This window comes from Pimephales promelas, chromosome 10 (genome assembly GCF_988280905.1).
Source record: "Pimephales promelas chromosome 10, fPimPro1.hap1.1, whole genome shotgun sequence".
NCBI lineage: Eukaryota > Metazoa > Chordata > Actinopteri > Cypriniformes > Leuciscidae > Pimephales > Pimephales promelas.
In genome coordinates, this window is record NC_142778.1 from 16,963,928 (window position 1) to 16,979,741 (window position 15,814).

General features: G+C 37.0%; 1 long non-coding RNA gene across 1 annotated transcript; it reads left to right on the top strand.

Annotated features, from left to right (window-relative positions):
- The first annotated feature begins 7,629 nt into the window (after positions 1–7,629).
- LOC148977373 (uncharacterized) lies at positions 7,630–12,878 on the top strand. Its single transcript, XR_016145438.1, has 4 exons — positions 7,630–7,810; positions 9,503–9,587; positions 10,903–10,964; positions 12,088–12,878. It is a non-coding gene; the product is annotated as an uncharacterized LOC148977373 (long non-coding RNA).
- The last annotated feature ends 2,936 nt before the right edge of the window (positions 12,879–15,814 follow it).

The following is a 15,814-nucleotide window of genomic DNA, read 5'->3' on the forward strand; positions in this document are numbered from 1 at the left end:
TACCTGCAAATAGTCTAGTGTTTGCTCATTGGTCACGCGGAGTTTGAACTCGAGGACTGAGGGCTGTTTAGTCTGCCCTTAATTATTAACTTAATGTGATTATTTAGCTATCTTTTTTAATAGCAGGAGAATCCAGACCACAGGAGCGTCTCACGCTCTCCTGCAGTGCCGCTGAGTGAGGGTGTGCGCACCAATTATGAGCAGATGGGAGTTTTACTTACTCAAACATGTTCTAAGGGCAGAAAGGAAAATGATTGGTTTACACTGTGGTCTATTGAGACCCGTCTATGTCTGGGTTATCGGGGCTATATCCGTGTGGTCTATCGAGACCTGTCTATAGCTGTGTCCCAATGTGAAGACTGCATCCTCCGAAGGCTGTATTTGAAGGATGCTTGGCCGTATTTGAAGGCTGATTGCATCACAGCCGCGCAACGAAGAACGTCCCAATTCAAAGGCTGCATCCGCGAAGGCCGCATTTGAAGGCCGATTGCGTCATCGCGGTGGGATGAAGACTGTCCCAATTCAGTTATGCATCCTCTAAAGGCCGTATTCGAAGGCTGGTTGCCTCATTGCAGCGCGACGAAGGCTTCCCTGATTCAGTGACGCCAAATGCACCCTTCGTTTCCCAGAGAAAGGAAGGATACATAAATGGACACTTCACGGCCTATCCTACCCGATCCTAACACATAAATCATTGCGCGGGTGATGACAGCATTTTTATTTTAAAAAAAGTGTGGCCGAGAGTTCGGTGGTGGACGAAAATTTACATTTAAATGTAAAAGAATTATGTTTTCATTTACTCAAATAGCCAGAGAAACCAGCGTTAAAGCCACAAGTTTTTTTTTCTTTTCATCTTAACTCATTCGTCAGCATAGCATGCTTTTGTCAAGTGGAAACGCGAAAACGGCATTATAGCCTTGTATTGTATTTCTTGTACATTGTATTTCTTTATTATTCATTATTTCATTATTTTATGCAACTTTAAATGTGTACACAAAAGAGAATTCATGACTCTGGTTTTTTGTTTATTTTTGTAAGGGTCTCTGAGTGTTTGCAAGGTTGATACATTTAAACTATAATATACTTTTGTGTAGTTTAATGTAAAATGTGTAGTGTTGCTGTCCTGTGAGGGAAAAGTAGGCTACTTCACATTTGTACATGAATACTAATGCAGTATGAAGTTCCTTATATTCTCCCACTGGTTATTTTAAAAATTAAAGTAACAAAATGTTTGTCCATGGTCACAATATAAATAAATTGTTGGTAACAACTGCGTCCCACATCAAAGTGCACACCTGGAGCGCTCTGACCGGTCTAGCCTGTGGAGGATTGTTCTTGTCGCCTAGCAACTGTGGCAACTGACGACGAAGAGCGGGAGTAACGACGTTTGGCTTTTGCACAGCCTGTATAAATATATTCACCATGGTCCATTTCTGTAGACAATAAAAAGAAAACCCTACAAAATCGCCCACAAAATCGCATCAAGGTACGATTATAACATTTGAATATAGGCTATATATATAATATTTATATATATTATTTTTTAGGTTATTTCATTACAATATTTACTTAGGTTAACACCCAATTTTTTAACAGTTTACAGTGTATTCTGGCTATTCAGGACACAGCCTCTAGCATTAAATCAGCTCTGGGCAACTCTTGAGCCGAAAATACATGATTCGAAATATTTTTTTAGTGGTTATGTGAATTGAAATTATATATATCGTTGTTGTCGGGCGGAATCCTCGTATCTCCGAAACCATAATTTTTCAGGAAATAAACAAAACTGCATATTTTTTTGAGTTATTAAAGGCACTTTATGCAAGATCTGTACCTTAATACAACAGCTTCAAAGTCGTTTTGGTGGTTAACAAAGTCATAGTAGGGCGAATCATCCTGGTAGGAAAGCTTGGGGGGGACGCCGCCGGAAAAACCAGCCATGCAAGTTTGAGAGTGGCGCCCCTGACACAGCGCGTGAGAATCACGAAATGGTTTACGGCAACGACGTCACACGCATCAACAACATCATACTGTATGAAGCTCAGGGCCTGAAATTAACACCCGACCACCTGCCAAATGCGGGTGAATTTTTCCATTGGCTGGTAACATTGTCAATCTACCTGCCACATTGGCAGGTAGCCAATGAGAATTGAGTGATTCATTAGGATTTTTACATTTCAACAAGTTCGCCATTGCGTTTGACTTTAGCTAAAATGTGGCGGCACATTACTGGGGTAAAGAGGCCAGCTGAAACAAACAACCAACAAAAAGATGAGGATGAAAAAAAGAAAAGTAAAAGAAGACATTTTAATACAAAGTGGACAATTGGCGGCAATGGCAAGGTTCGTGAGCGGCTGGTTTATGACAGCGACTGTTGTTTCGGAACGTTCATGCGATCAGAAGAAGACGAGGCCCTTTTCTGACTACGTTTGGATGTGCGAGTATTAAACTGTTGGTGAGATGGGATGAGATAATGTAACGCTGACGTAGCCTACAGTACAATGACAGTTGCACAGATGTGTGTGCGTGTGCAACTGTGCATGTTGAGAGTTGGGAACCAGTGAGAAAATATCCGGTAACGTTACCCGGTAACTTTACCAGTAATAACAATATTAATTTAGTTCATAGTTAACGGTTCCTGAACGCTGTAACTAAAATCTGTCAGGATCTGTCTACGTGACTAAATCAGCCATCAACACAGCCGCGTGTGATATGTTTACATACGAGCTGCTGCGGTAGGTCTACCTGTTGAGTATACTATATAGCCTATAGGCCTATATGTTGTGTGAGTATCAAAATCAATGAATTAAAAGATTTTTTTTTTAAATGTATGTTCTTAGAGTTATTATTATTACTTGACAGCACTTAAATGTGTATTCTTACAAGTGAAAGAACAATATTGTGAAATTCCCATTTTTTTTCACCTTTATATCAAGGTGAAAAAAAAATAAAACAGGAATTTCACAATATTGTTCTTTTTACAAGCCATTTTTTGGCTGAGGCAAAATATGAGGCAAAAAAAAAAAGTGGCTGGTAAAAAGTCTCTGTGGCAGGTGAATTTTTAAATCCACCTGCCACAGTGGCCGGTGGCCGAAAAAGTTAATTTCAGGCCCTGATGAAGCTACTTTCGAAAAAGGGAAAGAGAATCGGACCGTGCTAGAAACCGGACAAGAGTCCACTCGGTCGGGCTTTCACTCGTTGGCGCGAGCTTAAAAGCTGCACTGGATTGTAACTGCGATGCTGACCTGGCGATCTTGTTGATGGACTTGTAAGTAAATCTCTTATTTATAAACTTGTTTGTATTTGTATAATTGTTTCTATATTGTATGTTTTTGCACTGGCTTGTGGTATGTAATTTTTTACGGTGCTGTTCATCTGTTGTTGATAATAAGACCAGTTCAATAATTCTCACATATGTCTATAGCTTTCGATTACCAGAGCTTTAAGCAGACTTCCTAAAAACAGTCGTTTCTCTTAGTCTTGTTGTTTTTTTCGTTATGTTTTATTGCCGAGCTTGCCACAAGAGCTAGTTTGCCAGCTGAACTCAGGTGTTGTGATGTGTATCACATCTTTAGTCCTGTGTCTGGTTCGGATTTCTTATGACGTGTGTAAGTTACTGTTATATCAAGTTTATCTGACTAACAGTACACTTCCCGACTGTAACTTCAAATTGTGTTGATTATGAATCAATCAAATCTTGACGCTGTTGATGTTGATTCTTGCGATTACCATGAGGACATAGTCAATATCTCACATAATTATTAGGACATATATAAGCCTAGAGGTTGTAAATAATTGAACACAATTTGCTATTATGATAAATTGTAATCATGTCTAAATCATAACGTCCAATGTTATGAAATAATGCGACGTACATTTAACTTGATTGATGTCATCTGACATTTTGTAATGTTTACATTACAATCAAAAAACATGAATGAAATTATACAGTAGCCTATACACTATAGGCTATTTACTTCTGATTTTGCAGAAATCATGTAAAAACGCTATAAGCCAGCAAACGCGATAGGCAACTTTATTATTAAAAAGCAGTCTAGGGCTGCGTCCGAAATCGCGTACTATGTGAGTAGGTACTACATTTAAAAAAGAACGTACTTCGCGACCGTTAAAAAAGTACGTTCTATAGTATGAATACGGGTAGTATGAATGAATTCCGGACGTACCATATGCGACATATTGGAAATGTCACGTGTCATGCGCTGTCATAACAGCGCGGAAATTTAAAGAGCCCACCTTCGCGCTGTTTTGCTTTGTTTTCATCTGCGTTTTTCAAGCTGGTCGTAGATCATGCCTTCATCGAGAGCTTTTGCGGATTTTCTCAAATAACGTAAGTAGCATTTATTTACCTACCTGTTCCCTCTATTGATTCATTCATTGATGGTAATAATAGCACAAGCGGTGTGCCTGCTTGTCTGTGTGTTATATATATACAAGCTTGATAAAAACTATAATTCTAGAACAAAATTTAAGATGTCAATTTACATCTGAAGTCATATATATATATATATATATATATATATATATATAATGAATGTTATATTTTATGGCAATAGGTTTTTTTCATTGCCATTACAGTGAAATAACTAAACACAAATATACAAGCCTGTTAAAATTATAATTAATTTAAACCACCACATCTGAAGTCAAATATAATGTTTTATATATATATATATATACACACACACACACATTTGACTTCAGATTTAAAGTGACATCTTACATTTTCGTCAAGAATTAGTTTTTATAAAGCTTTTATATTATCATATAAGTATATATATGTATATACACACACACACACACACACACACACACACACACACACACAGACATATTCAAATACATCATGCATAAGAAATGGGATCTAATATATTTATATTTATAAATAAGCAAACACAGGAAACAAGTGTCTTGTTGATTCAAATTGTATTTTATATTAAAACTATATAAATGTTTACAGATTGTGAGCCCTACAACCTACTGCAACGTGAATGCTGCTGTGCCAATCCTTCGGCCGGGGTGGAGGAGCGGACCGGGGTGGAGGTCAGCTCCATCTTCAAAGTACAGCCGAAGAATTGGCACAGCAGCCTCCCGACTTTCACGGCAGTCCATCCAGTCCCTGATTGCTGTAGTGAAAGCAGATTGCGACCATGGGTGGGAAAAGGACGTCGAGGTGCTGGTGTTCCTTTACTGGCTGGCCCATGCAGCATCATACCGGGTAGTGTCACTCGTCTATGACATCCCGTAGTCTGCTGTGCACGACATTATGCACAGAATGAGCAAGGCAGTCATCGGCACTTTGAGACAGGTTATCGCTTTCCCCAGTGCAGATGACCAGGAGGCAGTGGGAGCAGGTTTTACCCAGCTGGCAGGGTCTCCAGCTGTCAGTGTAGTAGCTGGTGCAATAGATGGCTGTCACATCCGCATCAAACCACTAGCAAGTGACGTCCAGTGCTACTTCAACCAGAAAGCTGCTTAATTATTTTCAGCTGCAGGCCATCACTGACCACAAGGGGAAGTTCCTCGACATTTTTGATGGGTATCTTGGGTCGGTGCACGATGCTCGGGTGCTGAAGAACAGCCCTGTGTGCACTGGCTGCCTGTTACCATCTGCAGGATAGTGCATCCTTGGAGATGGTGGGTATCCTTGCCTCGTCTTGTAAACATGCCTTGAAAAAAACAAAACATATTGAATAATTTTAGTGATGCCCTCCAAATGAGATTGCTATTATCAAAGTCCCTTTAGATCTTTTTAGAAACCTGTAAAAGTTACCTTACTAAAGCTGCTAAAGTTCATTGTCTTTCCTCATGGTGACACCATAATAGAAATGTTTTAATACTTTTCCTTTTGGTAGTGCTTTAAGCTCTATTATACTACTTTATGCCAAAGTTATGTGATTTTGTTTTAAGCTTTGTATTCTGCATCCATTTAAAAGTTAATACACAAAAATAAAGCAAATAAATGTTAAAGGTGTCTGAAGTGTGTGGCTATTTCTCTACAGTGCAGCATTCATAGTCAGACAATATATTTTTCAGATATAACTGTAATTTGCTTGTAAAACATAATTTGTTAAATCATTGCATGACAGAATTCTCATTTTGGGGTGAACTATTAAAATAATAATAATAAAAAAGAATGGTAACACTTTACTTGAAGGGGTGTGCATAAGACTGACATGACACATATCATTAATGTGAAGGAGGGTTTATGACAACTGTCATTAAGTGTCATTCGCTCAATTATTAATTTTTTTATGCAAAATTGTAAATATGACATTGTTTGAGTGAGACACACTGTTATGATGTAGGGCTATTGGTTTATGTCAAGTTGTCATGACAAAGACATCTCAAACTGTCATATTCGCATTAAAAATACCATAATTGAGCAAATAACATTTAGTGACAGCTGTTATACATGCATAAAACCACCTTAATATTAATGACATGCGTCATGTCATGATTATAAAGGTGTCATTATGTCATGGTTATGAATATGAATCCTAAATATTCTTAATCTTATCATTTTGCCCCTCCAAAATCAACACAGGATTTAACATGTGATGAACTATGATCAGTCTATGTTACATTGACAAGATGAGGTACACTTGTTAACAGTAGTTTGCTATGCAGGCAACAAATATTTCATAATAACAACACCGGTAAAGGAGAAATAAAATAAAATTTAATTTAATTCATTAATTTTTGAACAAGGGCAATGCAAAATATACATTAACCTTAAAAAGGAGAGATGCATTTGCAGGTTGTAGCACTTAAGTGCTAATTTCCACCTGATTTTCCAAATCGTTTTAAAATAAAAATAAATAAAAGTTGTGTAAGCATCTCATTCAACTGCGAAACAAAGAAAACAAAGTTATCTAACGTTAGCTGACATGCATTAATTTAGCTCGTTCAGTTCGGTAATAATGGCAAAGACAAAAGTGTCATTTTGCAGCCAAATCAGAAAATTGCACCCGCGATTTACATTATTTAAACGTTTAACAAGTCAATCGTTTACTTATATGATGTTAAACAAACACAATTTCACCACAAATAAACAAAAAGTGTTTAATATAGTACTTACACTTGAAAACTCCATATACAGTGGAAAACTCCCGCGTCTCCGGTTTCCGGCATTTTCAAATATAACGACAACTCCTCCTCTCCCGTGGCATCATGGGATAGTAAAGTGTCCATCGTATGCGCACTTCAGAATCTCGCCGGAAGTAGTAGGCCATCCGGGTACTTCTCGCCTACTGTTTTTCGAATTCTATGAATTCGGACATACTACTCTGCTCGCATACTGTTTTTCGCATACTATATAGTATGGAAGTACGCGATTTCGGACGCAGCCTAGCACTTGACAGTAGTTCAGTAGATATGCAGTAACAGGGGAATAACGGTTATTTACGACAGTGCAAGTACACCACAGCGGCTCTAGAGGTCACTGTTTTACAAAAAAACCAGAGAGTGCATAGTGTGCCTTTAAACATTATATTGTTAAAGTTGGTATTATACCTTATATTGCTGTTACACTCTAAAAAATGCTGGGTTATTTTTTCAACCCAACCGCTGGGTTGAGACTGTTGGGTCATTTTATTGGGTTATTTTCTCATTGTTGGGTAGTTTTTTTGTGTAACCCAACGCTGGGTTGCCGGTTGTGACCGTTGAAACAGTGAACCCACCCCTCACCCATCGACGCCACAGACGAGGCAACAACTCTGCATTTGCGGGCATTTTGGATCACCTCAGATGATCGTTTTTCAGCAAGGACAGCTGTTATTCGGCGAAAAAGGTATGCTTTAGAGTATTTAATGCAGAAAACTATTACTGTACCCCAAAAAATGTTTAAGTATGCAAAATAGCGCGATTCACAGGACACAATAAGTCTTGAAGCCCTAGCTTCGTTATTTTTATACTTTGTTATAACGTTATAGCTTTTCCCTGATTTTTGAATAAGTCAGATAACGTTAAATTACCTCTTTTGGCCAACATTTCCCCAGAAATATGTGACTTATGAGTAATTTAACTTCGCTAACGTTTATATTTATATAAGGTCGACGATTGTCGGTATGCGATCGTCGTTTGCTTTTTTTATTAAAAACTCGCGTCAGGCTGTCGCCTTTTTTATTTCAAATTATCAAAATTAGAGAGTACGTCATGAGTTCATCTTCCAAGCCGTGTTTTTGTACAGTCATGAAACCCTAGTTTGAGTAAGTTAAGTGTTTATAGTCGGACTTGTTGGACCTATCTCTACTGCAGAGTAAGTTAAGTTAGCTACCTAAGCTAAGCTAACGTATAAAATATTCATATCTATAAACAGAGAGAAGTAACTTAGCGCAGGCTACAATGTTCTTCAGACCTAATAAAATGCAGTTTTACTTGTTAACCACTATACTAACAAGCTTTAAACAAGCTACAACACACACATTTAATATCCTAAGATGTTGAGAAATGGCTTTACACAAAGCATATGAGTGAGTTTAGTGTGACAAATCTGTAGCAGCTAATGTTAGAAGATGCACTTGCGTGGAAATTTAAAACCATGGTCAGATGGTCATATTTACACAGATATAAGTGATAATACAGTCCCAATGTGAATACTATCCACACTATCTGCCCTAAATAGTATTGACAAAATTACTAATGTCACATACTATTTAGGATGGATAGTACCAGCTATGCACATTGGACACTGTTATATTTTATTAATGAACTACGAGAAGGCACTGAACATGTCTGGTGCATAATCCAACGTTTTTCTCTGTGTACAATAATTTAATATTTGCCCAGACAAAATTAAATCTTTACAAAATACATTTTATATATTATAATAATAGTAATAATAAAACAATAACAACAACAATAATGTTTGCCTCTTGAATAATAAATTGACCCTGGAATAATGGATTCAGTGAAAAGATTTGATTATGCTGCAATAAACTAGCCAGTTTATCTCAAATGGTTAGTTCACAAATTAAAATGATGTTAAGGGTCAGAAAGCCCTCGGATTTTAACAAAAATAATTTAATTTGTGTTGTGAAGATGCACAGAGGTCTTAGGGGTTTGGAATGACATGAGGGTGAGTAATTAATGACAGAATTTACATTTTGGATGAACTATCCCTTTAATGCATGTGTTTTTGACTTTTGGTTATTTAAAACTTGATTAAACAGTTATGTTTTAATGACAAAAGTTCAAATAAGTGAGCAAATGGAAAATATCTGTATCAGGCAAAAAAAAAAAAATATATTATATATATATATATATATAAAATAAAAATATATACATATATATTGGTGTCTAGTGCAAAGTTGTCTTTTTATAAGTCATTGATTAATATAAGTATGTGCTCAAAAGTTAAGTGTATTTGAATTTTTCATATTCTCATCTGTTTGATATACAGACCATTTTGTCTCATTTTAAATGTTTTAAGAAACGTGATGACTCACAGCCTCTGCCAATTTCCCCATTTTCCCACTGACAGGTTGCAGAATAACAGCTTATGGATCATTTTGTACAGGAGAAGCTGAAAGAATGGAACTTCGATGTCTTGATACCAATCTTTAAAGGTAAACTTTATTTAAGTCAAATTAAAATGCACTTCTTTATATGTTAATTAAAATCCATTGAGCTTTGAATAGCAGGACTCTATGCTAACCTTTTTTCCAAGTACATGTGCTCCTAAATGAAAAAAAAAAAAAATGAAAACAACATGATGAGTAATAAATGACAGAATTTTCTATTTTAGGTGAACTACCTGTTTAACAATTATCCTAATATTATTTTTAGCCTGCTTCAAAATAGATACAAATAATGAACACCTCAATAAAGTATAAAGTGCTAAAAACAAAACAAAAAAAGCCCGCTTGCTTTTTTCTTTTGCAGTACTAGTAGGCTAATGGCTCATTTCCACTGAGCGGTACGGTACAGTACGAATCGGGTCGGTTCCACCACCAACAGTACCCTTACTTAATAGGCATAGTGTTTGCCGGAAAGAAGCAATCGACGTCATTTTCGCATGAAGAAAGCAACATAGTAAACAACAATGGAGTTTTTTATTGCTTCTCGGCATGTTTGTCACAAGAAACAAGTGTTGGCATTTGGCGTTTCTCAATACCAAGTATCCTATGCAAAGTCCGGTTCAGGAGAATGACTTCCTAGAACGTGAGTCCAGTAATTCTGCTAATGGAACAGCTTGTTCTTAAATGCGCCACTCACCACGCTCTGCTACTTCGGTTATCTCTGTTAAGTACATTTTAGGCAACAATGAAACGAAATATGTTATAAAACACCACTCTGCTTCTTTTCGATTTCATTGAAAACATTTTAAACATTATAAGCACACAAATGTGTGGGGCTGTGTTGAAAAAAATCGATTCACCAATTCTGAATCGATTTTCATATTCATTTCTAAAGATCGATCCGTAACTCAGAGGATCAATTTAATGTAGGCCTACATTTTCCCTGTCAACTTTAACTTGCCGCGACTGGGACATCCCTATGTGCGCATTGAAAGCTTTTACTCAGCGTGCACATTGTTATGACAACAGACTTTGCAATATTACTAAGCACACTATTTCAGTGATTGGCTCATTGGTTGCGAATCGTCACTCTCATTTGAATAAAATTACGTCATCATGTTATGTTCACAGTGTGACCCCCTCCACTTGTATGCTTTTTATGTGAAACCAATGGTATGCTTCGCTTCATCGCGCTCTTGTTCAGTGTATTGAGACCAGCCCTTCACTCGTGCACTCGTAAATTATTTTATAAGTTCACACACAACTATTTTCAGGCACATATGCGAGTGAAATACTCGCATTGTAGAGCCCTGAATAGATCAGTTTTCTTACATTCTTCTCTTGTCTCTTTTTCTCTTAACAGATGAACAAATTGATGAGGAAACTAGAAAAGAAAATATCAAGTCTTTCATTGAATTCAATAATGTAAGTAATGTAGCATTGCACACATCACTATACAGACCATACTAAGAGCAACTTAAAATGGCTAAACATATCAACAGGTGTAAAAGTGTGTAAATACCTCTGGTGCTCTTCAGTAAAGAGATCCACATATATCTTAAAGGACAACTCCGGCGCAAAATTAACCTTTGGTCTAATAAAAAATCGGTACCTAGTCAACCGTTCTCTGAGATTTGTTTTCATGCTAATCGAATGTAAAGAGTTTTATCTCTAAAAACTGTTTTGATTATAATGCTAGTATTTGGGGGCATATAATAAGTAAAAAGAAATTGCTAGTTTATACCACTAACAAGGCTCAAAATAGCCCCACACTAACACAGTAATATAATGAGGGTCCATACATGCAAAACGAAGCATTGAGAACTGTGTAAGTGTACAGAGAGTTTAATAAGAAGACACTTTATAAAGACAGAGCACTTCACGTACAAGTCTCAACTTCTCAACAAGTCGAACCACGAAAGATGTGCTGAGTGAGTTGAACTGTATGAAGTTCAGCGGACTTCTGAACTGTATGAACAGCGTTCGTTGTTCGACTTGTCGAGACTGTTTTCCAAAGATGGCTCCTGACTGTATACACAAAGTGAACGGCTTTGTTTTGCATGTATGGAGCCTCATTATATTACTGTGTTAGTGTGGGGCTATTTTAAGCCTTGTTAGTGGTATTAACTAGCGATTTCTTTTTATTTATTATATGCCCTCATTTACTAGCATTATAAGCTAAACAGTTTTTAGAGATAAAACTCTTTACATTCGATTATCATAAAAACAAATCTCAGAGAACGGTTGACTAGACCAGCTTTTATTGATTACTGGTCTTAACAAGGAAGTGAGCTGTTTGTCAAACACTTCAAGCGCTGACGAAGGCCTTGCTGGCTGAAACGCATAGGCGTTTTAATTTTATTTGACTAGCCATGGATTAATAAAGGTTTTTTAACCTTCATCCTCAGGTCCTTTTCTTAAGTCATTTCAAAGTATCGGTTCTCATATTGCACGGAGGAGGACAACAGTATATCGATATTTTGTTTGTAATTTTGTATATAATGCTGCATTGTGTTGTGAGTTTTTAACATTCTTCTGTTTTTAACAGGTTGGGACCAACACAGTTGAATTCCTGCTGGTGGTGAGGCTCACTAAACCCTTCCCCTTCATTCTTGGGGATGACGGTCAGTGCCATCAGGCCTTTGTTGTTGGCAAACAGGCACTACAGCAAAAACTCTACTTGGTGCTGTGGACACATACTTTAAACTTTTTTTTTTTTTATGTTTTGGACATCCATTTCCCGAAGCAGTGCGCACCAGTGTGGAATTTTTGCAGACGGTTGTCTACAAACTCCCAGGAACAGAATCCCCTTCAGTTAGACTGCTCCGTGGATATTTGTCATGTTAAGCAGTACTGGAACCAAAACAACGAACCCTCTCTAAAATGTTATGAGTTTAAATTAAGAGGACAATTGTCAGACTAATGCATATATCTAAAGTATTTTACTTGTGCCACTATGTTCTTGTGCCATTTGTTAACCTTAATCTCTAAAAAGCTATAGGGGTGTCAAACTAATTTATAAAGCACTTGTGCCACTTTGATAACCTTATGTAAATGTTAAAAGTGAAGCTAATGTAATTTATTATTGTTTAAAGTGAAGCTAGTGTAATTTATTGTTAAAAGTGAAGCTAATGTAATTTATTGATGTTTTTTTATTTTTTAAATATTACTTATTATTTATTTTAAATATTTTAAAAATATTTATAAACAAATTGTAATGAAATGTTTTGTTTTGTTGTTCACTGAGCATGAAAAATTGCATTTTTTTTCTTATGAATATCTTCTCTAATGCATTTGGATGATCTTTCTTATTAATAATAAATCTTCTCCTTATGATTATTACTGTTTCCTCTGGTAATTCTCTGCACTCACTATTTTGAAACCTATTTCAGGTTTGTTTTTAACCAGCAATGTAGTAATTTTTAATCAATAGTTGAGTTCAGTTTAAACAACCCAGCATGTTGGGTCAAAGATTTAACCCAACCAACTGGGTTAAAATAACCCACCGCTGGGTTAGTCCATATTTGACCCAGCGTTGGGTTGCCAAAATAACCCAAATTGGGTTGTTTTAACCCAGCAATTTTTTAGAGTGTACTGTTGTGTACCAACATTAACACAACATTTCCCCAAAATCATGTTTAATCGGAGATACGATGTTTATGACTTGGGAGCAGGGAGATACGAGACTCGCGCTGTCATTGATAAGAATGGAACGACGCAGACTTGCTGCTGCCAGCAGTGTGTTTATTTAAAGGCCAATTTATACTTCTGCGTAGGGTGCGCGCAGTAGGTACGGCGTAGCATACGCACAGACGCGTCCCATGCCGCGTACCCTTCGCCGTCGCCTGACGCGCACCTCCTCAAAAATGTAACTACACGTCGCGACGACGCGGACCGCAAGATCGGTGATTGGTCGGCTTGGTAGCATCGCATTTCCTCCTACGCATTTCCGCACGTACCTTCTCACGCATTTCCATCACTGTCTATGATTTCCACACGTACCATCTCCTCCGACGTCTTCTCTCATTTCTGCCTTTCAGTTTTAGTAATTTCACTAAAGTGAACTGTTTTTCCACCTCAATAAGCTCCAACTCCAACATGATCCACTCTCTTTCAGTCGCTATTGCTTGTAGTACCCTAGCCGCGAGGAATCTAAACACAGTGGAACATTAAAACTCTCCGCCGCCAACTAGCGTTTTGGAGCAGTACTGCAGAGCAACAAGACCTGAACGCAAAAGTATAAATGCTTATAACGGCGTCGCCTACGTGCGTAGCCAACGCCGCACATTACGGCGTACCCTCGACGCAGAAGTATAAATTGGCCTTAAGTCCGCGGTCGCGTTGAGCCTTTTGACGAGACAAGCTTTTAAGAGCTAATCAAAGCTTATGGTTGTGGTTATATATCTTCCTAAACTCTATTTTAAAAGTTTATGAGCTATAAGTGATGCAATACACACACAAAAAAACGAGCTGACTAGGCTGTCTAAATAGGCGGAAATGAGCCTGCACGCAAACTTACCTTTGTGGCTCACAGGCTTCATTCTGCACCTCAGCATTACAGCTTTCGATTTTTAACAAAACAAGCCTACTCAAATGTATTTAACCTAACTATTTTCACTCGTTATTACCTAAAAAACAGACAAGTTATCCAAAGATAGTACTCGACGCCAGTAGACAGCCGTTTTTTTCTCCCATAAAAACAATAGTTGGGGTATTTTACATGCACAGTGCCAAGAGAGGGAACTTTGAGTCAGTAAAATATTAATAAAAACATTAATTTAATGCGGTATCCAAAACATTCAATTCAAGTATTATATTATATACATTTAAAAACTTCAACGCACATTTATAATAAGCCTAATAAGTAGAACGTTTAAAATACATCAATAACTAATATCATAGTTTAACAATAAAATAAATATAATATTAATATAAAATAATATTTATAATATTTATAATATAATAAAATCACAGTTAAGGCTTGTGTATTTGTGTTTGTGAGTATGGTTAGCCCTTGTTTGTGTGCATGTATGTGTGAGGCTCAATTCAAGTATTATATACATTTAAAAACTTCAATGCACATTTATAATAAACCTAGTAATAAGTAGACATTTAAAATACATCAATAACTAATATCATAGTTTAACAATAAAATAAATATATTAATATAAAATAATATTTATAATATAATAAAATCACAGTTAAGGCTTGTGTATTTGTGTTTGTGAGTATGGTTAGCCCTTGTTTGTGTGCATATATCTGTGAGGCTCTGTGTGTGGTTACATTGCCATCATATTGACATTATTAAAGGAGAACTCATGCGCAAAATAAACCTGGGGTGTATAACACATTGGTACTGTTCTCTGGGATTTGTTTTCATGATAATCGAGTGTAAAGAGTTTTATCTCTAAAAACTGTTTAGCTTATAATGCTAGTATATGTTGGAATATAATAAGTAAAAAGAAATCACTAGTTAATACCACTAACAATGCTCAAAATAGCCCCACACTAACACGGTAGCTTAATGAGGGTCCCTACATACAAACCGAAGCACTGAGAACTTTGTAAGTGTACAGACAGTTTAACAATAATATACTTTATAAAGACAGTACCATCCCGGAGCCATCTTTGGAAAACAGTCTCGACCATTCGAACCATGAACGCCCTGCTACAAGGTAAACTGTGACTTGGAACTTAGTTCAGCTCACTTAGCACGCTGTTAGTGGTTCGACTGGTCAAGACTGTTTTCCAAAGATGGCTCCGGGATGGTACTGTCTTTATAAAGTATATTATTATTAAACTGTCTGTACACTTACAAAGTTATCAGTGCTTCGGTTTGTATGTAGGGACCCTCATTATGCTACCGTGTTAGTGTGGGGCTATTTTGAGCATTGTTAGCATTGATTTCTTTTTACTTAGATATACTAGCATTATAAGCTAAACAGTTTTTAGAGATACTCTTTACATTCGATTATCATGAAAACAAATCCCAGACAATGGTCGATTCGGTACCAATGTGTTATTACACCCCAGGTTCATTTTGCGAGTTCTCCTTTAATACCGCATCCTATATTAAGCTAGTGAAGTAAATTGTCATAAAAGCTGTGAAAGTCCTTTGGGATGACTTCCTTCAGGTCTTGGAGGTGTTTGAATTTCAGGTCGTTGATCTTCAGGCGGTCTGAATAGAGTGGGGCGACTGTGTGGCTGTCTGAGGTGGAGTTTCGGAGTTGGTGACTTGGATGTGAATGCCAGACGTCAGAGTGGTTGATTTTGAA